General features: G+C 43.0%; 5 non-coding genes and 1 pseudogene across 5 annotated transcripts; all 6 read right to left on the reverse strand.

The window, feature by feature from the left end:
• Positions 1–8,640: 8,640 nt before the first annotated feature.
• LOC135006632 (U1 spliceosomal RNA) lies at positions 8,641–8,804 on the reverse strand. The gene has a single exon (XR_010206807.1). It is a non-coding gene; the product is annotated as a U1 spliceosomal RNA (small nuclear RNA).
• Positions 8,805–9,506: 702 nt separating this feature from the next.
• On the reverse strand, positions 9,507–9,641 carry LOC135006540 (U1 spliceosomal RNA; annotated as a pseudogene).
• Positions 9,642–9,793: 152 nt separating this feature from the next.
• Positions 9,794–9,957, reverse strand: LOC135006376 (U1 spliceosomal RNA). Its single transcript, XR_010206578.1, has one exon. It is a non-coding gene; the product is annotated as a U1 spliceosomal RNA (small nuclear RNA).
• Positions 9,958–16,689: 6,732 nt separating this feature from the next.
• On the reverse strand, positions 16,690–16,853 carry LOC135006356 (U1 spliceosomal RNA). Its single transcript, XR_010206558.1, has one exon. It is a non-coding gene; the product is annotated as a U1 spliceosomal RNA (small nuclear RNA).
• A 655-nt stretch (positions 16,854–17,508) lies between these two features.
• LOC135006446 (U1 spliceosomal RNA) lies at positions 17,509–17,671 on the reverse strand. The gene has a single exon (XR_010206645.1). It is a non-coding gene; the product is annotated as a U1 spliceosomal RNA (small nuclear RNA).
• Positions 17,672–17,823: 152 nt separating this feature from the next.
• LOC135006395 (U1 spliceosomal RNA) lies at positions 17,824–17,987 on the reverse strand. The gene has a single exon (XR_010206595.1). It is a non-coding gene; the product is annotated as a U1 spliceosomal RNA (small nuclear RNA).
• Positions 17,988–25,979: the final 7,992 nt, after the last annotated feature.

The following is a 25,979-nucleotide window of genomic DNA, read 5'->3' on the forward strand; positions in this document are numbered from 1 at the left end:
TGGCCACCAAATCGAGGGGTACAAGAAGAGGCTGATTTTCCTTTCAAAGTGGGGGCTCAGTCCTGGATTCAGTTGATCGCCCCCGAACCGGTAAGATAGAGAATTCATTGTCTGTCTTTTCCGTAAGGGATTGCGTTCAAACACTGAATTTGAACTCGCTCCGTGTTCCGGGAACACGTGACAAGGTAATATTTAAGTCCGGGACTTAATATTACGTAGTTTTATGTAAGGCATAAAACAGGTATCAGGGATACCATATAATCTTTAATGTCTGGGACTTAAAGATACGTCTGAGAAAAGCGCAATTCTCCAAAGACGTTAGTATCTGGGATACTTAAAAAAAAAAAAAAAATAGACCTGGGGTCTATACGTAACGTAGAAAATACCCCGATTTGATCGCCTATATATTCTTGTATGTTTGTAGTGTGATAAGTTCTTATGTTTGGTCCAGACGGCTGGTAAGTTTTCGTCTGCCAGATATCTTTACTCAAAACACTTTTCTTGCTTCCTGTTTAAAACGCTGTATTTTTTCTGACATCTTGTACGAAGGTAAGCGTACCCGTCAAAAGATTTCATGTTCTCATTATACAGATAATATTGTGATATTGTCAATGACTAATTAACTGGTGTTAACTAATGCATGCATAGAAAGTTTTTGTAAATTGCATTTTTTTTTGTTGTGAAATTGCATAGAAAGTCTTTTTGTTGTGAAATTGTATAGAAGGTTTTTTTTAAACTGCATTTTTGTTGTGATATTGCATAGACAGTTGTTGTAAGTTGTTGTGGAAATTGCGTAGAAAGCTGGTGTAGATTGTATTCTTTACTATGGGAGGGGGTCAGAGTAAAACAGTCATTTATCCTCCACCTTTACCAGGGGAGACATGTAAGGAATATGTTGCCCGTAACTCCACCACAGATTATTATTTAGTTAACCCTTGGGTGGATAACTTAGCAGGATGGACAGAGAAAGTTGGCAGCCCCAGTCCATTCCCCCGTGACGGTATTAATTATCCCTTTTATATGGACATGGTCAAAGGTCTTTGTCTGGAAGACAAGGAAGCCTGGCCATGGTATGATCATGACCCACAATGGGACATGACATATATGCGTGCTGGAGGAGAGCAATGGCTCACGATAGCACCTCATTGGTATGACAAGAATATCAAGCAGAAACAGCGTAGAATAAAATCTGTAACTTCCAGACTGCATAAAGCTGAGGAATTTAGAAGCAACAAGTTTCTGAAAAATTCTTCTCCCCCGCCTTACACTCCCCTAAATCCCTCCTTAAAAGACACAGATCTTTTAGCTGCAATTGCTTTGTCACGAATGCCAATGCAAGGAGGAGGGGGAGGAGGAGGAGGGGAAGGAGGCTCAGGAGGCTCTGAAGGAGAAATAGCCCCCCCTGACAGTACCCTCCACATAGACGTAACCACCCCCGCCCCTAGTGCCCCTACTCCTAACAGACAAACCGCCTCCCGCCGCAACGCTGACTTAACTATTGCTACTGACAACCCTCTCACCCCCTCCACAACGCGATCCGGCACTGGTTTCCTCGGTGTCGCCACCCACCTGCCCTTCATGACAGTAGGGGATCAGTTGTTAAAGAAACCCATTGAAATAGAGGATTTAGACAGAATTGTTAAGAACTGTCCCAAACCCACTGTTGCACCTGACGGCTGCATAGCTTACTTGAAAAAGGCTTGCACAGGACGCAGCTATACTCAAGAAGATATGAAGCTGATCATAGATGGGGTTATAGACCATTACAACGGGTGGGATTGGAAAAAGATTCCCACCATAAACACTCCTACCATCCTTAACGATGCCGTTCGCTACCCTCTCAATACTGGGGACGGTGTAACGGAGATGTGGAAGGAAATTGAGACCCATATGAAAGAGATTTTTAAAACCCGGGCTTCTCTTCCTATTGCCGTAGCATGTAAACAAAAGCCAACTGAAACTGTCACTGAGTTTTGGAAGAGGTTTAAAAAGTGTTGGTCTGAAGATGCAGGTCTTACTCTTGTAGATACAGACCATTTACTAATTTCTACCTTTGTAAATAACTTGTTGCCATCTGTTATGGTCCCTGTTAAGCAAGGTGTTTCTTCCTGGACCTCTGATAATATTAAGGAATTTGAAAAGCACTTATATGAAAAGGAAGCTGCAGGATGCTTTGATGTTAAAAAACCCTTGCAGAATGCCCCAACTCATAATTACCAAAATCAGAGAGGTCGGGGAGATAGACGCCAGCAGCACTCCACTGGCCCACCCCGTAATCCAGCCCGATATCAAAACCCGCAAGCCAGGCCACCCCACCCCCCTGACTCTGCCAGCAGGAAACAAACCTCCTGCTTCAACTGTGGAAGGGACGATCACTGGGCAAGGGATTGCCCTTGTCCCCCACAAAACCACCGACAGCCCCAAGCTCCGGCTCCCTCCCGGGATCATCCCCGACAGTCACACAACAACCCCTTTCAGGATCATGTCCGATTCCGAGTTGACTGGCAGGACCCCTCCCACTGACGGGGCCCGGAGGAGGGTATCCCAGCCTTTGCCCAGCTCACCAGACACTGGAAGGACCCACCGCTACTAACCTTGATTATAGGAAAGAGAGCAATCCCTTTCCTGGTAGATAGCGGGGCAACTACTAGTGTTTTGTGTGTCGACCTGTACGACGGTCACTTGGAAAAGACTGCTCCTTCAATGGGAATCAATGGGATACCCACAGATGCTTACCTGACAGATGCCCTTAGTGTCAGAACCACGGGAGGCACATATATGGGTAAACACAATTTCACTGTAATACCTGAATGTCCAATTAATCTTCTGGGAAGGGATCTTCTTAGCAAACTCGAAATCTCCATTCTCCCTTCACCCACTGGCAGTGGCCTGGAGGTTGAGTCCCCACACCTACCGGTGTGGGAAGCAACAGACATTACACCTGATTTTGACAAAGTAAACCCTGCTCTATGGTCGGAGGGTCCCTATGACACTGGCCTCATTCCTTGTACACCATATAGAGCAACCCTGAAACCTGACACACAACCTGTCTATCAAAAACAATACCCCTTGTCACAAGAGAAGGTTGAAGGTCTTAGACCAATGATACAACAGTTTCTCCAACAAGGCATTCTCAGACACGTAATTTCACCTTACTGCACACCAGTCAACCCAGTTGCTAAGTCAGATGGCAGTGTAAGGTTTGTACAAGACCTTAGGGCAATTAACCAACTCATTGTGCCTATAGCACCCATTGTACCTGACATTAACTCACTCATTTCAGCTATCCCTGCAGATGCTGCATTTTTTTCGGTAATTGATTTAAAAAATGCATTTTTTAGCATTCCAGTGGATGCACAGACACAGTTACTTTTTGCATTTTCTTTTGAGGGCAAGCAACTCACCTGGTGTCGTTTACCCCAGGGCTTCATTGACGCACCTGTTGTGTATAGCATTGTACTCCAGGCCACATTGGGGCCCTGGCAACCTCACCATGGTTCAGTCCTGCTACAGTATGCAGATGATCTGCTGCTCTGTAGTCAAACTGAGGAGGCCTGCCGGGAGGATGGTATATCACTGTTAAACTGGCTCTGTGAATGTGGACACAAGGTGTCCAAAACAAAAATGCAATGGTGTAAGAAGCATGTGGATTACTTAGGTTTTGTGCTCACTCAGGGGGAAAGGAAGGTCAGTCCACAGCGCATTCAGTCTGTATTGGGCCTGGTCACCCCAACTACCCAGAAAGAACTGCTGTCTTTTCTGGGTATGGTAAATTACTGCAGACAGTGGATATCTGATTGTTCCTATTATGATAACATTTTGAGACAAGCCACACTGAAAGACAAACCTAATATTGTACAATGGTCACAAGAAATGTTAACTGCATATGAAAGCTTAAAGTGTATGTTAATGAAAAGTCCGGCACTTGGCCTCCCCAACTATGTACTACCTTTTCATTTGTTTGCAAGGGACAACTGTAAAACCATGGCGGGGGTGCTCACACAGTTTCATGGAGGAAAGTTGCGCCCAGTGGCATTTTTTTCCAAAGTAATGCCTGTCACTGTGCAAGGTATGCCTGCTTGCCTCAGGGCACTTGCAGCCTGTGCAATGGTAACTGAAATGGCCACCACACTCACCCTAGGCCACACAACAATACTTCACACCACTCATGATGTTCTAACCATTTTAAAAGGGTTACACACACAACACATGTCAGCTCAGCGCCTCAGTGGATATGAGGTTCTCCTTTTGTACAACCCCTCACTCACCATTAAGTATGCCACCAACTCTTCAGGTCCTGCACCCATTCTCAACGCTCTACTGGGGCTCAAAGGTCCTGAAGACCACCCTCCTGAACCCCATGACTGCTCGGCCTCCATTGAGTCAGAAACATCCCCCAGACTGGACATGTCCCCTGTCCCTGTCCCCGACGCGGATGTCATTTTTGTAGATGGTTCCTGTAGCAGACCCAATGACACCACGTACCAAGCGGGTTATGCTATTGTCACTCTCCCTGACATTATTCTGGAAGCGCAGCCTATTCCTTACCAGTCAGCACAGGCTGCAGAGCTCATTGCTCTCACAAGGGCTTGTCACCTTTACCGGAATAAACCAGTCACCATCTACACTGACTCCAAATACGGGTACGGCGTCGTGCATGACCATGGGGTCATTTGGCGACGCCGTGGTTTCCTTGGAGCTGATGGAAAAGGCATATCACATGCCCAACTCATCTCTGACCTTCTGCATGCCATAACCTTACCCTCTGACATTGCAATCCTCCATTGCAGGGCACACACCGGGGGGAAGGATGCAGTCTCCCTTGGAAATGCCCTTGCTGACTCTGCTGCCAAACATGCAGCCTCACAGCCCATCACTCAGGCCCACATGACCATCATGACCCCCCCAGCTCTCGACAACCACTACCTGATCACCCAGTTGCAGGCCTCAGCCTCCAATGCCGACCTAGCTGACTGGACTTACCCAGTTTTGCAGAAGAATCCTAAAACAGGATTAATCTGCAAAGAGGGGAAACCTTGTATACCCCAGTCCAGTGCACCCTTGTTTATTGCCCACTACCATGGCATAGGACACCACAGTAAGGCAACAACTACCTTACTCTTACGTAATGATTTCTATGTCACGGATGCCAAGTCATTAGTAGATCAGTATGTCAGTAGATGCATCACTTGCCTGCGAAACAACCCCAACAACCCTGACAAGGCAAAACATCAGCATCTTGAATACCCCACCACACCCTTTACACACCTGCAAATTGACTTCACCCATATCCCAGGTACTGGTAAACAGGAGTATGCCCTGGTCATTGTAGACATGTTCTCTCGATGGCCAGAGGTATTCCCCACCAAATCTGAGGATGCAAAGACAGTTGCTAGGATCCTAACTCAGGAAATCATCCCCAGATGGGGGTGCCCATTGCAAATCAATAGTGATAAAGGCTCCGCCTTTACAGCAAAAATTACACAGGCCTTGGTAAAGGCCCTGCAGGTGGAATGGAAGTTCCACATCCCGTATCACCCGCAGAGTTCAGGGGTCGTAGAACGCATGAATAGGACCCTCAAAGACAAGCTTAGGAAGGCCACAGGAGGCACCTTCCACAAATGGAAGCAAGTCCTTCCCATTATCTTGGCAGAAATTAGAATGACACCACAAAAGACTTTGGGTTACTCCCCCTTTGAAATATTAATGGGTAGGCCCTTCCCTACACCTTGGGCTAAGAAACCATTAGTAATACAGGAGGGAGATCTAGAACTCATCAGAGAAGAGTATGTCAGGTCCCTGATAACAAAACTGAATGAAATTGAACATGAGGTTGTTTGTAAAAATCCTTTGAATCCACAGGAACCTACACACCCCTTTAAAGTCGGAGACAGAGTCGTGGTGAAGGTGCTCCCCAGGAACAAGAACCCAGGAGACTTCACCTACGGTCCAGAGACAGAGGTCGTAGCAGTAACCAGAACAGCAGTCCTGACAGAGGAAAGCCCCACCTGGATCCATGCATCCCGAGTGAAAAAGGTTCCTAGACCAGACCTAGAGAGGGAAGCAAGTGATTCCAGCGAGGTACGAACGGGGGCAGACAGCCCTGACCTCCCACCTAGCGAAGACAGAAGAACAGAGGAGGATGAGGAACCTGTCCCCTACCTCTATCCTGGGGACTATGTTGATAATCCTAATGGTCCTCACTTGCCAAGCTACAGCTGAAGTAGACATTACACAAAAATCCGGCACCTACACATTTTGGTATAACTCCTCCAATACTGAGGTTGCCGCCTATAAAATAGATTTCTGTACCATTGCTCCCTGTCTTAACAAACATTATGCCTGGCAGTGTGATCAGTATGGTACACGTAATACCCCCACTGAAGCCTATATTTGTGTTACTAGTAAATATTGGGGAAATAAATGTGCGTATTGGGGATCAGTGGGATGGAATTCTGGCCATAGTTATGGATACCAGCCCAAAGAGGCTCTCTCAAGAAAAGACAAATATGGTGAGTCCCTGCTTACCCGTCTTACCCTTCATAGACAAAACAGATGTGATAGTAAATTCATATTAAGCATAAAACATCCCCAGTCTACTGATGCAGGCACCTATGTCCTAGGTGAATCCTTTTTTTTAAACCCATCCCTTACACCATTCTTGTTACAGGATATGTTTAACAATGAAAAGTATGCCCAGCTCAAGCCCCCTAAACCACGCCCCAACCTCTTGAAACCTCATATAACCACCTTCAAGGATATGATGGCCGTTAACAATCCCACCTTTAAAGACACCCTAGCTATTGAAACTGGTTTCTCTGACATCAATTTCTGGTTAGAATGGATGAAGTATAGTGCTAGCAAACATAATAAAAGTAACTGCTATGTCTGTGGCAAATCTAGGCCCCACCTAGGTACAGTGCCCCTTAATATACCCCTAGAACAGGAACATTGTTTTTTCAGCCTTTTTAATGACACCAAAACAAATGACAGTCAGTGCGAAATGTGGAAAAGGGAATATCCCATATTGTCAAAAAATCCCAACCCAGGAAGCACCATAACCATATATCCTGGAAACTATACCTGTTATACATCTAACACTACCACAGGTAGAAATTTAAAAACCTTCCCACCAGGGTACTGTGCAAATAAAAGAACAACTGTTTTAGTTAACCAAACTAGATCACTAGGTGACATTTATTATATATGTGGGGATATGAAGCTTAGAACTAAATTAGACACACCATGGTATGGTGAGTGTGCCCTAGCCAAAGTCATAATGCCACTCCTAATGATCACCGATGACCCCACTCCTCCCTCTAATACACCTGCTAATCGAAAGAAAAGAGCACTCCCAGGAGGTAGCTTTGACCCACACGTATACATTGATGCTATAGGGGTCCCAAGAGGTGTTCCAAATGAGTTCAAAGCTAGAGATGAGGTGGCTGCGGGTTTTGAGTCATTGTTTCCTATAATAACTATAAATAAAAACGTAGCCTGGATTAATTATATATATTATAACCAACAAAGATTTGTTAATGATACCAAAGATGCTCTTAAAGGTATAGCTGAACAGCTAGAAGCCACTTCCCAAATGACCTTCCAAAATAGAATGGCTCTTGACATGATTCTAGCAGAAAAAGGCGGTACATGTGTTTACATTAGTAAGGTGGAAGGCTGTTGTACATATATTCCTGACAACACTGGTCCTAATGGTAAGGTTACTTTAGCCATAAACAAATTAGAAACCTTATCCATAGAACTTAAGAAAAATTCGGGTGTTGATAACCCATGGAGCCAATATTTTGGGTGGATTGAAAATTGGAAACAGGCTCTTGTGCAAATAAGTATATTCATAATAATAACTTTAATCTTTATAGGTCTCATAGTTTATTGTGTGATTCCCTGTGGAAAGAAACTCACATCTAAAGGTATTGACACAGTCTTGATGTATTATGATGTTACCACTAGCCCCATCACCTCCTCTGATAGCAAAGGCCCCGATGATTATGTTCAATATCTAAAAAATTGGAGAAACAAAAAGGGGGCTCTACAGAAGAATCATGTCGTATAACAATCATGATTCTAAGAGGGGATTGAAGGGTTAAATATACTCTGTCATTGTGCATTGTGTAAATATTGTTTCTTTTTCTTTTGCCTTGGATTTAGCTTGCATTGCATAAAATGAATATAGCTCCACCCATAGTTTGTTGGGAACTGTGTGAAATCACCACCCCTAGATGAAGTACTAGGCTGTATCCTACATCCCCCCATGTAGCCTGTTTTACCCCTCCTATGCAGTAAAGTTAAACCAATAAAGTATTTACTTTTGCCTACCCCTCCCTGGACATTCCAATCCCTCCCTAGACAATGATGCCTTATATACCATTGTTATGAACAATAAACGCAGAGTGATTCTTAACTACATGGTGTCGTGTATTATCTGTAACGTTAAGGATTGCTCTCACTGACGTCAGTGGCCACCAAATCGAGGGGTACAAGAAGAGGCTGATTTTCCTTTCAGTACCCCCCTGTCAAGTGAAGGAGATCAAACTGAGGCAGCACAATGGAACTCTCGAAAGAAGAACAAGGCTAGAGGAAGATCTGAGACAAAGAAATCTGACTTTTACCAGAGCTGACCAGAGGAAAACACAAACACAGTCCCCCACTACCACAAATAATGCAGTTGAGTTTCCCACATTTGGGGAAATCACAGGGGTCAGCATACCCAGAATGCAATGAATGAACCTCACCCTGGGAGAACAATCTTTATGACCATGGTATCTCCTATGCAAAATAAGTATGATTTGGGAAAGGGCTGGGGAGGGCCGCTGCTCAGGCACATCTCTGTCAAGTAAAGGAGATTCAACTGAGGCAGCACAAAGGAACTCTCATCTGGGGACAACAACTGCCGGGAGAACACATATTTTCAGATGAACATGGGAGGGCAGAAGGCTGCCTAATACTGAAGCACCCCCAAACAACAAACCAAATGCAACAACTAGTTCAAGCATTCCTGGGGGAAGGTCTGCAGAAGACGGATTTGCATACAGTGATGTCATCCAAGCAGTGGGCCAAAGTTGGCTGGAACCCTCATCTGCATATGAAAAGAGAAAAGGGGTATGCAGGGCAGGGCGGCCTTTTGCGGCGCTTGGATGACCCTTAGTTCGCATTAAACACCCCCACCCTCCTTCGGTGTGGGGCTCATGTTGGCCATGCCCCAGCCCCTGAAGCATTCAAGCTGATTTCTTTCAGCAGCTTGGCACTGTAACAGCTCCAGAGCTGCTCTGTAAGGCAAGTAAAAGGGTGTGGGCCCTGCAGCACTACCTGTAGTTTGCATTGTGCATCGGAAGGCACAAAGTAAGCAGACAGGAGGAGAAGTCAGGATAGTGCACAAGGGTGTAGAAGGGAGGGGCTCAAGAAAAAAGAAGTGGAAACAGACAGCAAACTAGGCTGGAGAGAGACCTGAGACAAAGAGATCTGAATTATATGAGAGCCGACTAGGGGAAACACAAATTATGCAGTCAAGTTTCCCACATTTGGGGAAATCGCAGGGGCAGCACACCCAGAGTGCAATGGGTGAGCCTTGCCCTGGGAGAAGCAACTTCATGATCATAGTATCTAACCTGGCAGGTAAGTAGGAGTTGGGCTAGAGCTGGGGAGGGTCGCTGCTCGGGCACCCCCCTGTCAAGTGAAGGAGATCCAACTGAGGCAGCACAAGGGAACTCTTGAAAGAAGAACAAGGCTAGAGGAAGATCTGAGACAAAGAAATCTGACTTTTACCAGAGCTGACCAGAGGAAAGCACAAACACAGTCCCCCACTACCACAAATAATGCAGTTGAGTTTCCCACATTTGGGGAAATCACAGAGGTCAGCATACCCAGAATGCAATGAATGAACCTAACCCTGGGAGAACAATCTTCATGACCATGTTATCTCCTATGCAAAATAAGTATGATTTGGGATAGGGCTGGGGAGGGCCGCTGCTCAGGCACATCTCTGTCAAGTAAAGGAGATTCAACTGAGGCAGCACAAGGGAACTCTCATCTGGGGACAACAACTGCAGGGAGAACACATATTTTCAGATGAACATGGGAGGGCAGAAGGCTGCCTAATACTGAAGCACCCCCAAACAACAAACCAAATGCAACAACTAGTGCAAGCATTCCTGGGGGAAGGCCTGCCGCAGATGGATTTGCATATGGTGATGTCATCCAAGCAGTGGGTCAAAGTTGGCTTCAACCCTCGTCTGCATATGAAAAGAGAAAAGGGGCATGCAGGGCATGGCGGCCTTTTGCGGCGCTTGGCTGACCCCTAGTTTGCATTAAACACCTCCACCCTCCGTCGGTGTGGGGCTCTTGTTGGCTATGCCCCAGCACCTGAAGCATTCAAGCTGATTTCTTGCTGCAGCTGGGCACTGTAACAGCTCCAGAGCTGCTCTGTAAGGCAAGGTAAAAGGGTGTGGGCCCTGCAGCACTACCTGTAGTTTGCATTGTGCGTTGGAAGGCACAAAGTAAGCAGACAGGAGAAGTCAGGAGAGTGCACAAGGGCATAGAAGGCAGCGGCTCAAGAAAAGAGAAGTGGAAACAGACAGCAAACTAGGCTGGAGAGAGACCTGAGACAAAGAGATCTGAATTACACCAGGTCCGTCATTATATTATATATACCAACAGTAGTTATATATATTTTTTTTTATATCATTAATTATCATCTCTATACTAGCAGACGCAGTACGGTAGTCCACGGCTGTGGCTATCTCTGTGTCGTCAGTGCTCGTCCATAATTGTATACCTACCTACCTGTGGTGGAAGTTTTTTTCTATCTTCTTCATACTAGTTGTTTAGCAGTCTGCTGACAGTGTCCACCAGGTCCGTCATTATATTATATATACCTACAGTAGTTATATATATTTTTTTTTTATATCATTAATTATCATCTCTATACTAGCAGACGCAGTACGGTAGTCCACGGCTGTAGCTACCTCTGTGTCGTCAGTCACTCGTCATCCATAAGTATACTAGTATCCATCCATCTCCATTGTTTACCTGAGGTGCCTTTTAGTTGTGCCTATTAAAATATGGAGAACAAAAATGTTGAGGTTCCAAAAATAGGGAAAGATCAAGATCCACTTCCACCTCGTGCTGAAGCTGCTGCCACTAGTCATGGCCGAGACGATGAAATTCCATCAACGTCGTCTGCCAAGGCCGATGCCCAATGTCATAGTACAGAGCATGTAAAATCCAAAACACAAAAGATCAGTAAAAAAAGGACTCAAAAATCTAAATAAAAATCGTCAGAGGAGAAGCGTAAACTTGCCAATATGCCATTTACCACACGGAGTGGCAAGGAACGGCTGAGGCCCTGGCCTATGTTCATGGCTAGTGGTTCAGCTTCACATGAGGATGGAAGCACTCAGCCTCTCGCTAGAAAAATGAAAAGACTTAAGCTGGCAAAAGCACAGCAAAGAACTGTGCGTTCTTCAAAATCACAAATCCACAAGGAGAGTCCAATTGTGTCGGTTGCGATGCCTGACCTTCCCAACACTGGACGTGAAGAGCATGCACCTTCCACCATTTGCACGCCCCCTGCAAGTGCTGGAAGGAGCACCCGCAGTCCAGTTCCTGATAGTCAGATTGAAGATGTCAGTGTTGAAGTACACCAGGATGAGGAGGATATGGGTGTTGCTGGCGCTGGGGAGGAAATTGACAAGGAGGATTCTGATGGTGAGGTGGTTTGTTTAAGTCAGGCACCCGGCGAGACACCTGTTGTCCGTGGGAGGAATATGGCCATTGACATGCCTGGTGAAAATACCAAAAAAATCAGCTCTTCGGTGTGGAAGTATTTCAACAGAAATGCGGACAACAGGTGTCAAGCCGTGTGTTGCCTTTGTCAAGCTGTAATAAGTAGGGGTAAGGACGTTAACCACCTCGGAACATCCTCCCTTATACGTCACCTGCAGCGCATTCATCATAAGCCAGTGACAAGTTCAAAAACTTTGGGCGACAGCGGAAGCAGTCCACTGACCAGTAAATCCCTTCCTCTTGTAACCAAGCTCACGCAAACCACCCCACCAACTCCCTCAGTGTCAATTTCCTCCTTCCCCAGGAATGCCAATAGTCCTGCAGGCCATGTCACTGACAATTCTGACGAGTTCTCTCCTGCCTGGGATTCCTCCGATGCATCCTTGAGTGTAACGCCTACTGCTGCTGGCGCTGCTGTTGTTGCTGCTGGGAGTCGATGGTCATCCCAGAGGGGAAGTCGTAAGACCACTTTTACTACTTCCACCAAGCAATTGACTGTCCAACAGTCTTTTGCAAGGAAGATGAAATATCACAGCAGTCATCCTGCTGCAAAGCGGATAACTGAGGCCTTGGCATCCTGGGCAGTGAGAAACGTGGTTCCGGTATCCATCATTACTTCAGAGCCAACTATAGACTTGATTGAGGTACTGTGTCCCCGGTACCAAATACCATCTAGGTTCCATTTCTCTAGGCAGGCGATACCGAAAATGTACACAGACCTCAGAAAAAGACTCACCAGTGTCCTAAAAAATGCAGTTGTACCCAATGTCCACTTAACCACGGACATGTGGACAAGTGGAGCAGGGCAGACTCAGGACTATATGACTGTGACAGCCCACTGGGTAGATGTATTGACTCCCGCCGCAAGAACAGCAGCGGCGGCACCAGTAGCAGCATCTCGCAAACGCCAACTCTTTCCTAGGCAGGCTACGCTTTGTATCACCGCTTTCCAGAATACGCACACAGCTGAAAACCTCTTACGGCAACTAAGGAAGATCATCACAGAATGGCTTACCCCAATTGGACTCTCCTGTGGATTTGTGGCATCGGACAACGCCAGCAATATTGTGCGTGCATTATATCTGGGCAAATTCCAGCACGTCCCATGTTTTGCACATACCTTGAATTTGGTGGTGCAGAATTATTTAAAAAACGACAGGGGCGTGCAAGAGATGCTGTCGGTGGCCACAAGAATTGCGGGACACTTTCGGCGTACAGGCACCACGTACAGAAGACTGGAGCAACACCAAAAACGCCTGAACCTGCCCTGCCATCATCTGAAGCAAGAAGTGGTAACGAGGTGGAATTCAACCCTCTATATGCTTCAGAGGATGGAGGAGCAGCAAAAGGCCATTCAAGCCTATACATCTGACCACGATATAGGAGGTGGAATGCACCTGTCTCAAGCGCAGTGGAGAATGATTTCAACGTTGTGCAAGGTTCTGCAACCTTTTGAACTTGCCACACGTGAAGTCAGTTCAGACACTGCCAGCCTGAGTCAGGTCATTCCCGTCATCAGGCTTTTGCAGAAGAAGCTGGAGACATTGAAGGAGGAGCTAAGACAGAGCGATTCCGCTAGGCATGTGGGACTTGTGGATGGAGCCCTTCATTCGCTTAACCAGGATTCACGGGTGGTCAATCTGTTGAAATCAGAGCACTACATTTTGGCCACCGTGCTCGATCCTAGATTTAAAACCTACGTTGTATCTCTCTTTCCGGCAGACACAAGTCTGCAGGGGTTCAAAGACCTGCTGGTGAGAAAATTATCAAGTCAAGCGGAACTTGATCGGTCAACAGCTCCTCCTTCACATTCTCCCGCAATTGGGGGTGCGAGGAAAAGGCTCAGAATTCCGAGCCCACCCGCTGGCGGTGATGCAGGGCAGTCTGGAGCGACTGCTGATGCTGACATCTGGTCCGGACTGAAGGACCTGCCAACGATTACGGACATGTCGTCTACTGTCACTGCATATGATTCTCTCACCATTGAAAGAATGGTGGAGGATTATATGAGTGACCGCATCCAAGTAGGCACGTCAGACAGTCCGTACGTATACTGGCAGGAAAAAGAGGCAATTTGGAGGCCCTTGCACAAACTGGCTTTATTCTACCTAAGTTGCCCTCCCACAAGTGTGTACTCCGAAAGAGTGTTTAGTGCCGCCGCTCACCTTGTCAGCAATCGGCGTACGAGGTTACTTCCAGAAAATGTGGAGAAGATGATGTTCATTAAAATGAATTATAATCAATTTCTCCGTGGAGACATTGACCAGCAGCAATTGCCTCCACAAAGTATACAGGGAGCTGAGATGGTGGATTCCAGTGGGGACGAATTGATAATCTGTAAGGAGGGGGATGTACACGGTGATGAATCGGAGGATGATGAGGTGGACATCTTGCCTCTATAGAGCCAGTTTGTGCAAGGAGAGATTAATTGCTTCTTTTTTGGTGGGGGTCCAAACCAACCCGTCATTTCAGTCACAGTCGTGTGGCAGACCCTGTCACTGAAATGATGGGTTGGTTAAAGTGTGCATGTCCTGTTTATACAACATAAGGGTGGGTGGGAGGGCCCAAGGCAATTCCACCTTGCACCTCTTTTTTCTTTTATTTTTCTTTGCGTCATGTGCTGTTTGGGGAGTGTTTTTTGGAAGGGCCATCCTGCGTGACACTGCAGTGCCACTCCTAGATGGGCCAGGTGTTTGTGTCGGCCACTTGGGTCGCTGAGCTTAGTCACACAGCTACCTCATTGCGCCTCTTTTTTTCTTTGCGTCATGTGCTGTTTGGGGAGTGTTTTTTGGAAGGGCCATCCTGCGTGACACTGCAGTGACACTCCTAGATGGGCCAGGTGTTTGTGTCGTCCACTTGGGTCGCTGAGCTTAGTCACACAGCTACCTCATTGCGCCTCTTTTTTTCTTTGCGTCATGTGCTGTTTGGGGAGTGTTTTTTGGAAGGGCCATCCTGCGTGACACTGCAGTGCCACTCCTAGATGGGCCAGGTGTTTGTGTCGGCCACTTGGGTCGCTGAGCTTAGTCACACAGCTACCTCATTGCGCCTCTTTTTTTCTTTGCGTCATGTGCTGTTTGGGGAGTGTTTTTTGGAAGGGCCATCATGCGTGACACTGCAGTGCCACTCCTAGATGGGCCAGGTGTTTGTGTCGGCCACTTGGGTCACTGAGCTTAGTCATCCAGCGACCTCGGTGCAAATTTTAGGACTAAAAATAATATTGTGAGGTGTGAGGTGTTAAGAATAGACTGAAAATGAGTGGAAATTATGGTTATTGAGGTTAATAATACTTTGGGATCAAAATGACTCCCAAATTCTATGATTTAAGCTGTTTTTTAGGGTTTTTTGAAAAAAACACCCGAATCCAAAACACACCCGAATCCGACAAAAAAAATTCGGTGAGGTTTAGCCAAAACGCGTTCGAACCCAAAACACGGCCGCGGAACCGAACCCAAAACCAAAACACAAAACCCGAAAAATTTCCGGTGCACATCTCTAGTGGCCATGCCATGTCACTGTGCAGGAGCCAGCACCGCTCACACACTAGTCCCCGGTGCAGCCCCCAACCCCCGGGACACCCGGAGCAACAAAATGTAGATTCAGGCCACCAGGCCACGCCCCTACCTATGAAACCATGCCTCCTTTTTACCATTGCGCTGCTTATCTGCGCGCACTGCATTACAATCTCCCTCGCCACCTCTCTGGGTGTCACCAGTGATAGTGACACCTCTGCCATGCTTGTAGCAGCTGGTCCTAAGATCTACGCCTCAAGCCCTGAGTGTTTGCCCTTGTGACTTGTTGATCATCATAGCAAAGCAGATGCTTACAGAAAACTGCAGGGGCTTAGATTGAAAATAAAAAAAATTGATGGGTATAAGGTAGAGAGGAGCGGGTTCGGTTCTCCGAGAACCGAATTCCCCACGAACTCCACGTGGTTTACACTGGTACGAGGCAGGCTCGGTTGTTCCCGCCTGACTCGGAAAACCTGAACAAGGGAAAATGTCATCATCCCGCTGTCGGATTCTCGCGAGATTCGGATTCCATATAAAGAGCTGCGCGTTGCCGCCATTTTTACTCGTGCATTGAAGAGAGAGCGGAGAGGACGTGGCTATGTTCTCTCAGTGGAAATCTCAATATCAGTGCTCAGTATCAGTGGATACTTATTGCTGCTCAGTAATACTAGTAGTGTGTCTCTCCTGCTCAGTGTCAGTTCTCAGTAGTATCCTCATCAGTGCTCAGTATCACTGCTCATTGTCTTGTGCTGCATTGTTGTGCTCAGCATACTACAGTACATTACTAATAGTCCAGTGCTGCATCTTGCTGCTCAGTGTCAGTTCTAGTATCCTCATCAGTGCTCACTATCACTGCTCATTGCATTGTGGTGTTCTGTATACTACAGTAACATAGTAATATAGTAACATATAGTAACATAGTTTTTGAGGTTGAATAGAGGCAAATTGCCCATCGTGTTCAACCTGTTTTAAGTTGTGATGATTCTACATACTTGCTGAATAATGTTTTATGACTAGTTAGCTACTACAACTCATGTTACCCCCGGATTAACCATGTTGATATTTTAAGTATTATAACCTTGGATAGCTTTTTCATTCAGAAATGTATCCATTCCTTTTTTAAATCCAATTACAGAGTCCGCCATTACCACCTTCCCTGGCAGGGAATTCCACATCCTGATTGCCCTAACAGTGAAGATCATAGTATCTCTCCTGGCAGGTAAGTAGGAGTTGGGCCAGAGCTGTGGAGGATTGCTGCTCGGGCACCCCCTGTCAAGTGAAGGAGATCCAACTGAGGCAGCACAAGGGAACTCTCGAAAGAAGAACAAGGCTAGAGGAAGATCTGAGACAAAGAAATCTGACTTTTACCAGAGCTGACCAGAGGAAAGCACAAACACAGTCCCCCACTACCACAAATAATGCAGTCGAGTTTCCCACATTTGGGGAAATCACAGGGGTCAGCATACCCAGAATGCAATGAATGAACCTCACCCTGGGAGAACAATCTTCATGACCATGGTATCGCCTATGCAAAATAAGTATGATTTGGGATAGGGCTGGGGAGGGCCGCTGCTCAGGCACATCTCTGTCAAGTAAAGGAGATTCAACTGAGGCAGCACAAGGGAACTCTCATCTGGAGACAACAACTGCAGGGAGAACACATATTTTCAGATGAACATGGGAGGGCAGAAGGCTGCCTAATACTGAAGCACCCCCAAACAACAAACCAAATGCAACAACTAGTACAAGCATTCCTGGGGGAAGTTCTGCAGAAGATGGATTTGCATACGGTGATGTCATCCAAGCAGTGGGCCAAAGTTGGCTGGAACCCTCATCTGCATATGAAAAGAGAAAAGGGGTATGCAGGGCATGGCGGCCTTTTGCGGCGCTTGGATGACCCTTAGTTCGCATTAAACACCCCCACCCTCCTTCGGTGTGGGGCTCATGTTGACAATGCCCCAGCCCCTGAAGCATTCAAGCTGATTTCTTACAGCAGCTTGGCACTGTAACAGCTCCAGAGCTGCTCTGTAAGGCAAGTAAAAGGGTGTGTAGTTTGCATTGTGCATTGGAAGGCACAAAGTAAGCAGACAGGAGGAGAAGTCAGGATAGTGCACAAGGGTATAAAAGGGAGGGGCTCAAGAAAAAAGAAGTGGAAACAGACAGCAAACTAGGCTGGAGAGAGACCTGAGACAAAGAGATCTGAATTATACGAGAGCCGACCAGGGGAAACACAAATTATGCAGTCAAGTTTCCCACATTTGGGGAAATCGCAGGGGCAGCACACCCAGAGTGCAATGGGTGAGCCTTGCCCTGGGAGAAGCACCTTCATGATCATAGTATCTCACCTGGCAGGTAAGTAGGAGTTGGGCTTGAGCTGGGGAGGGTCGCTGCTCGGGCACCCCCCTGTCAAGTGAAGGAGATCCAACTGAGGCAGCACAAGGGAACTCTCGAAAGAAGAACAAGGCTAGAGGAAGATCTGAAACAAAGAAATCTGACTTTTACCAGAGCTGACCAGAGGAAAACACAAACACAGTCCCCCACTACCACAAATAATGCAGTCGAGTTACCCACATTTGGGGAAATCACAGGGGTCAGCATACCCAGAATGCAATGAATGAACCTCACCCTGGGAGAATAATCTTCATGACCATGGTATCTCCTATGCAAAATAAGTATGATTTGGGATAGGGCTGGGGAGGGCCGCTGCTCAGGCACATCTCTGTCAAGTAAAGGAGATTCAACTGAGGCAGCACAAGGGAACTCCAGCATCCTCTACAGACTAAGAGAAAAGGATTTACCGGTAGGTATTAAAATCCTATTTTCTCATACGACCTAGAGGATGCTGGGGTCACATTAAGAACCATGGGGTTATACCAAAGCTCTTGAACGGGTGGAAGAGTGCGTACGACTCTGCAGCACCGAATGACCCAACTTGAGGTTATCATCGGCAAGGATGCAGTGGCGTTAATGTTTCCTGGTGTCAACCTGTATTATTTCAGTAGATATTGAAATGAGGATGCATCTTGCTGCCTTTCCAATGAAGCAAGTTTAATTTAGTAATAGGTGAAAAACCATCCCTACAAAGATGTTAATCAGATACTTGGCTTTGTGGACACTTTTCAGAGAACAAATTTGTTAGCATAAAAATAAAGCCAGAAAATGAAGAGCTGTTTAATCACTCAATTGGATTTTTTTGCCAGCATATTTCTTTTTCTCTGCAAACCACTGCTAAATTGTGCTTCCTAGCTGTTTTTATAAAATCACTGAATCAAATCTAACTCTGATTACATCAGAGAAGGCCAGGTACCCTACACCATAACAGGGGTTTTTGAAATTTTGACTTGTCTACTTAAAGATCACCAAAATCTGATAACAAGGTCAATTACATCCCTGGGTGGGATTAAACCACCAACCCTTTGGTTAATAACCAATCACACTAACCAATTGCGCCACAGAGACACTTTGCAAAAGTCCATACTGACAAAGGCTAATAAGCATTCATCTAGAACGTTTCCTAGAAAAACTTTAAAAAGTCAATAATCTGGAGAGTTTTTGTAAGATGTTTCTTCCATCAACCAACGAAGAAACACATTGTTACTTTCCCATGATGAGTGAGTGCTTCAAGATCTCTTGCACTTACATGTGCAGCAGAGTACTGTAATGAAAGCATGCTGGGTTCATAACCCAGAGGTAGGCAGATTGAAACTATCCTCTGCTATATGCATTTTTTTTTTGTTAATTAAAGTAATCCAAAACTGGGATTGATATTTTTTCTCTTTTATTTTTACTTAAAGTACAATAACTTTTACCATTTTAATATGTTTTAATAGTATATTGACAGTATTGTTTTCTTTCAAAAATCCACTTAATTTTCTTTACCCGATTATTAAAATGGTAATTGACAAAAACAAACTACATTGTCACCAGAAGAGCAATACAAAATGTACAAGTGATATATTAAAATCATCTTTCCAGCTTGAATTTCAATGATGCATTGGGGCAACGATTTTGTGAGAAACATCTTCACCCTTAAATAAAGATTTTCTTAATTCCTTACCTGTGTGCTAATTAGATATCACCTTGTTTTCACATTAAACAGACTTCCACATGAGAAAGCAGCAAGGATGCAGTGGCGTTAATGTTTCCTGGTGTCAACCTGTATTATTTCAGTAGATATTGAAATGAGGATGCATCTTGCTGCCTTTCCAATGAAGCAAGTTTAATTTAGTAATAGGTGAAAAACCATCCCTACAAAGATGTTAATCCGATACTTGGCTTTGTGGACACTTTTCAGAGAACAAATTTGTTAGCATAAAAATAAAGCCAGAAAATGAAGAGCTGTTTAATCACTCAATTGGATTTTTCTGCCAGCATATTTCATTTTCTCTGCAACCCACTGCTAAATTGTGCTTCCTAGCTGTTTTTTGATAAAATCACTTAATCAAATCTAACTCTGATTACATCAGAGTAGGCCAGGTACCCTACACCATAAGAGGGGGTTTGAAATTTTGACTTGTCTACTTAAAGATCACCAAAATCTGATGACAAGGTCAATAACATCCCTGGGTGGGATTGAACCACCAACCCTTTGGTTAATAACCAAACACACTAACCGATTGCACCACAGAGACACTTTGCAAAAGTACATACTGACAAAGGCTAATAAGCATTCATCTAGAACGTTTCCTAGAAAACTTTAAAAAGTCAATAATCTGGAGAGATTTTGTAAGATGTTTCTTCCATCAACCAATGAAGAAACGCATTGGTACTTTCCCATGATGAGTGAGTGCTTCAGGATCTCTTGCACTTACATGTGCAGCAGAGTACTGCAATGGAAGCATGCTGGGCCCATAACCCAGAGGTAGGCAGATTGAAACTATCCTCTGCTATATGCATTTTTTTTTGTTAATTAAAGTAATCCAAAACTGGGATTGATATTTTTGCTCTTTTATTTTTACTTAAAGTACAATAACTTTTACCATTTTAATTTGTTTTAATAGTATATTGACAGTATTGTTTTCTTTCAAAAATCCACTTAATTTTCTTTACCCTATTATTAAAATGGTAATTGACAAAAACAAACTACATTGTCACCAGAAGAGCAATACAAAATGTACAAGTGATATATTAAAATCATCTTTCCAGCTTGAATTTCAATGATGCATTGGGGCAACGATTTTGTGAGAAACATCTTCACCCTTAAATAAAGATTTTCTTAATTCCTTACCTGTGTGCTAATTAGATATCACCTTGTTTTCACATTAAACAGACTTCCACATGAGAAAGCAGCAAGGATGCAGTGGCGTTAATGTTTCCTGGTGTCAACCTGTATTATTTCAGTAGATATTGAAATGAGGATGCATCTTGCTGCCTTTCCAATGAAGCAAGTTTAATTTAGTAATAGGTGAAAAACCATCCCTACAAAGATGTTAATCAGATACTTGGCTTTGTGGACACTTTTCAGAGAACAAATTTGTTAGCATAAAAATAAAGCCAGAAAATGAAGAGCTGTTAAATCACTCAATTGGATTTTTTTGCCAGCATATTTCTTTTTCTCTGCAAACCACTGCTAAATTGTGCTTCCTAGCTGTTTTTATAAAATCACTGAATCAAATCTAACTCTGATTACATCAGAGAAGGCCAGGTACCCTACACCATAACAGGGGTTTTTGAAATTTTTACTTGTCTACTTAAAGATCACCAAAATCTGATAACAAGGTCAATTACATCCCTGGGTGGGATTGAACCACCAACCTTTTGGTTAATAGCCGTACACACTAACTGATTGCGCCACAGCGACACTTTGCAAAAGTACATACTGACAAAGGCTAATAAGCATTCATCTAGAACGTTTCCTAGAAAAACTTTAAATAGTCAATAATCTGGAGAGTTTTTGTAAGATGTTTCTTCCATCAACCAATGAAGAAACACATTGGTACTTTCCCATGATGAGTGAGTGCTTCAGGATCTCTTGCAATTACATGTGCAGCAGAGTACTGTAATGGAAGCTCGCTGGGTCCATAACCCAGAGGTAGGCAGATTGAAACTATCCTCTGCTATATGCATTTTTTTTTGTTAATTAAAGTAAACCAAAACTGGGATTGATATTTTTGCTCTTTTATTTTTACTTAAAGTACAATAACTTTTACCATTTTAATTTGTTTTAATAGTATATTGACAGTATTGTTTTCTTTCAAAAATCCACTTAATTTTCTTTACCCGATTATTAAAATGGTAATTGACAAAAACAAACTACATTGTCACCAGAAGAGCAATACAAAATGTACAAGTGATATATTAAAATCATCTTTCCAGCTTGGATTTCAATGATGCATTGGGGCAACGATTTTGTGAGAAACATCTTCACCCTTAAATAAAGATTTTCTTAATTCCTTACATGTGTGCTAATTAGATATCACCTTGTTTTCACATTAAACAGACTTCCACATGAGAAAACAGCAAAGATGCAGTGGCGTTAATGTTTCATGGTGTCAACCTGTATTATTTCCGTAGATATTGAAATGAGGATGCATCTTGCTGCCTTTCCAATGAAGCAAGTTTAATTTAGTAATAGGTGAAAAACCATCCCTACAAAGATGTTAATCAGATACTTGGCTTTGTGGACACTTTTCAGAGAACAAATTTGTTATCATAAAAATAAAGCCAGAAAATGAAGAGCTGTTTAATCACTCAATTGTATTTTTCTGCCAGCATTTTTCTTTTTCTCTGCAACCCACTGCTAAATTGTGCTTCCTAGCTGTTTTTTTATAAAATCACTTAATCAAATCTAACTCTGATTACATCAGAGAAGGCCAGGTACCCTACACCATAAGAGGGGGTTTGCAATTTTGACTTGTCTACTTAAATATCACCAAAATCTGATCACAAGGTCAATTACGTCCCTGGGTGGGATTGAACCACCAACCTTTTGATTAATAGCTGAACACACTAACCGATTGCGCCACAGAGACACTTTGCAAAAAGAATATACTGACAAAGACTAATAAGCATTCATCTAGAACGTTTCCTAGAAAAACTTTAAAAAGTCAATAATCTGGAGAGTTTTTGTAAGATGTTTCTTCCAGCAACCAATGAAGAAACACATTGGTACTTCCGCATGATGAGTGAGTGCTTCAGGATCTCTTGCACTTACATGTGCAGCAGAGTACTGCAATGGAAGCATGCTGGGCCCATAACCCAGAGGTAGGCAGATTGAAACTATCCTTTGCTATATGCATTTTTTTTTTGTTCATTAAAGTAATCCAAAACTGGGATTGATATTTTAGCTTTTATTTTTACTTAAAGTACAATAACTTTTACCATTTTAATTTGTTTTAATAGTATATTGACAGTATTGTTTTCTTTCAAAAATCCACTTAATTTTCTTTACCCTATTATTAAAATGGTAATTGACAAAAATAAACTACATTGTCACCAGAAGAGCAATACAAAATGTACAAGTGATATATTAAAATCATCTTTCCAGCTTGAATTTCAATGATGCATTGGGGCAATGATTTTGTGAGAAACATCTTTACCCTTAAATAAAGATTTTCTTAATTCCTTACCTGTGTGCTAATTAGATATCACCTTGTTTTCACATTAAACAGACTTCCACATGAGAAAGCAGCAAGGATGCAGTGGCGTTAATGTTTCCTGGTGTCAACCTGTATTATTTCAGTAGATATTGAAATGAGGATGCATCTTGCTGCCTTTCCAATGAAGCAAGTTTAATTTAGTAATAGGTGAAAAACCATCCCTACAAATATGTTAATCAGATACTTGGCTTTGTGGACACTTTTCAGAGAACAAATTTGTTATCATAAAAATAAAGCCAGAAAATGAAGAGCTGTTTAATCACTCAATTGTATTTTTCTGCCAGCATTTTTCTTTTTCTCTGCAACCCACTGCTAAATTGTGCTTCCTAGCTGTTTTTTTATAAAATCACTTAATCAAATCTAACTCTGATTACATCAGAGAAGGCCAGGTACCCTACACCATAAGAGGGGGTTTGCAATTTTGACTTGTCTACTTAAATATCACCAAAATCTGATCACAAGGTCAATTACATCCCTGGGTGGGATTGAACCACCAACCTTTTGATTAATAGCTGAACACACTAACCGATTGCGCCACAGAGACACTTTGCAAAAAGAATATACTGACAAAGACTAATAAGCATTCATCTAGAACGTTTCCTAGAAAAACTTTAAAAAGTCAATAATCTGGAGAGTTTTTGTAAGATGTTTCTTCCAGCAACCAATGAAGAAACACATTGGTACTTTCGCATGATGAGTGAGTGCTTCAGGATCTCTTGCACTTACATGTGCAGCAGAGTACTGCAATGGAAGCATGCTGGGCCCATAACCCAGAGGTAGGCAGATTGAAACTATCCTTTGCTATATGCATTTTTTTTTTGTTCATTAAAGTAATCCAAAACTGGGATTGATATTTTAGCTTTTATTTTTACTTAAAGTACAATAACTTTTACCATTTTAATTTGTTTTAATAGTATATTGACAGTATTGTTTTCTTTCAAAAATCCACTTAATTTTCTTTACCCTATTATTAAAATGGTAATTGACAAAAATAAACTACATTGTCACCAGAAGAGCAATACAAAATGTACAAGTGATATATTAAAATCATCTTTCCAGCTTGAATTTCAATGATGCATTGGGGCAATGATTTTGTGAGAAACATCTTTACCCTTAAATAAAGATTTTCTTAATTCCTTACCTGTGTGCTAATTAGATATCACCTTGTTTTCACATTAAACAGACTTCCACATGAGAAAGCAGCAAGGATGCAGTGGCGTTAATGTTTCCTGGTGTCAACCTGTATTATTTCAGTAGATATTGAAATGAGGATGCATCTTGCTGCCTTTCCAATGAAGCAAGTTTAATTTAGTAATAGGTGAAAAACCATCCCTACAAATATGTTAATCAGATACTTGGCTTTGTGGACACTTTTCAGAGAACAAATTTGTTATCATAAAAATAAAGCCAGAAAATGAAGAGCTGTTTAATCACTCAATTGTATTTTTCTGCCAGCATTTTTCTTTTTCTCTGCAACCCACTGCTAAATTGTGCTTCCTAGCTGTTTTTTTATAAAATCACTTAATCAAATCTAACTCTGATTACATCAGAGAAGGCCAGGTACCCTACACCATAAGAGGGGGTTTGCAATTTTGACTTGTCTACTTAAATATCACCAAAATCTGATCACAAGGTCAATTACATCCCTGGGTGGGATTGAACCACCAACCTTTTGATTAATAGCTGAACACACTAACCGATTGCGCCACAGAGACACTTTGCAAAAAGAATATACTGACAAAGACTAATAAGCATTCATCTAGAACGTTTCCTAGAAAAACTTTAAAAAGTCAATAATCTGGAGAGTTTTTGTAAGATGTTTCTTCCAGCAACCAATGAAGAAACACATTGGTACTTTCGCATGATGAGTGAGTGCTTCAGGATCTCTTGCACTTACATGTGCAGCAGAGTACTGCAATGGAAGCATGCTGGGCCCATAACCCAGAGGTAGGCAGATTGAAACTATCCTTTGCTATATGCATTTTTTTTTTGTTCATTAAAGTAATCCAAAACTGGGATTGATATTTTAGCTTTTATTTTTACTTAAAGTACAATAACTTTTACCATTTTAATTTGTTTTAATAGTATATTGACAGTATTGTTTTCTTTCAAAAATCCACTTAATTTTCTTTACCCTATTATTAAAATGGTAATTGACAAAAACAAACTACATTGTCACCAGAAGAGCAATACAAAATGTACAAGTGATATATTAAAATCATCTTTCCAGCTTGAATTTCAATGATGCATTGGGGCAATGATTTTGTGAGAAACATCTTTACCCTTAAATAAAGATTTTCTTAATTCCTTACCTGTGTGCTAATTAGATATCACCTTGTTTTCACATTAAACAGACTTCCACATGAGAAAGCAGCAAGGATGCAGTGGCGTTAATGTTTCCTGGTGTCAACCTGTATTATTTCAGTAGATATTGAAATGAGGATGCATCTTGCTGCCATTCCAATGAAGCAAGTTTAATTTAGTAATAGGTGAAAAACCATCCCTACAAATATGTTAATCAGATACTTGGCTTTGTGGACACTTTTCAGAGAACAAATTAGTTAGCATAAAAATAAAGCCAGAAAATGAAGAGCTGTTTAATCACTCAATTGGATTTTTCTGCCAGCATATTTCTTTTTCTCTGCAACCCACTGCTAAATTGTGCTTCCTAGCTGTTTTTATAAAATCACTGAATCAAATCTAACTCTGATTACATCAGAGAAGGCCAGGTACCCTACACCATAACAGGGGGTTTGAAATTTTGACTTGTCTGCTTAAAGATCACCAAAATCTGATAACAAGGTCAATTAAGTCCCTGGGTGGGATTGAACCACCAACCTTTTGGTTAATAGCCTTACACACTAACTGATTGCGCCACAGCGACACTTTGCAAAAGTACTTACTGACAAAGGCTAATAAGCATTCATCTAGAACGATTCCTAGAAACATTTTAAAAAGTCAATAATGTGGAGAGTTTTTGTAAGATGTTTCTTCCATCAACCAATGAAGAAACACATTGGTACTTTCCCATGATGAGTGAGTGCTTCAGGATCTCTTGCACTTACATGTG

This window comes from Pseudophryne corroboree, unplaced genomic scaffold (assembly GCF_028390025.1).
Source record: "Pseudophryne corroboree isolate aPseCor3 unplaced genomic scaffold, aPseCor3.hap2 scaffold_213, whole genome shotgun sequence".
In the NCBI taxonomy this organism is placed as follows: Eukaryota; Metazoa; Chordata; class Amphibia; order Anura; family Myobatrachidae; genus Pseudophryne; species Pseudophryne corroboree.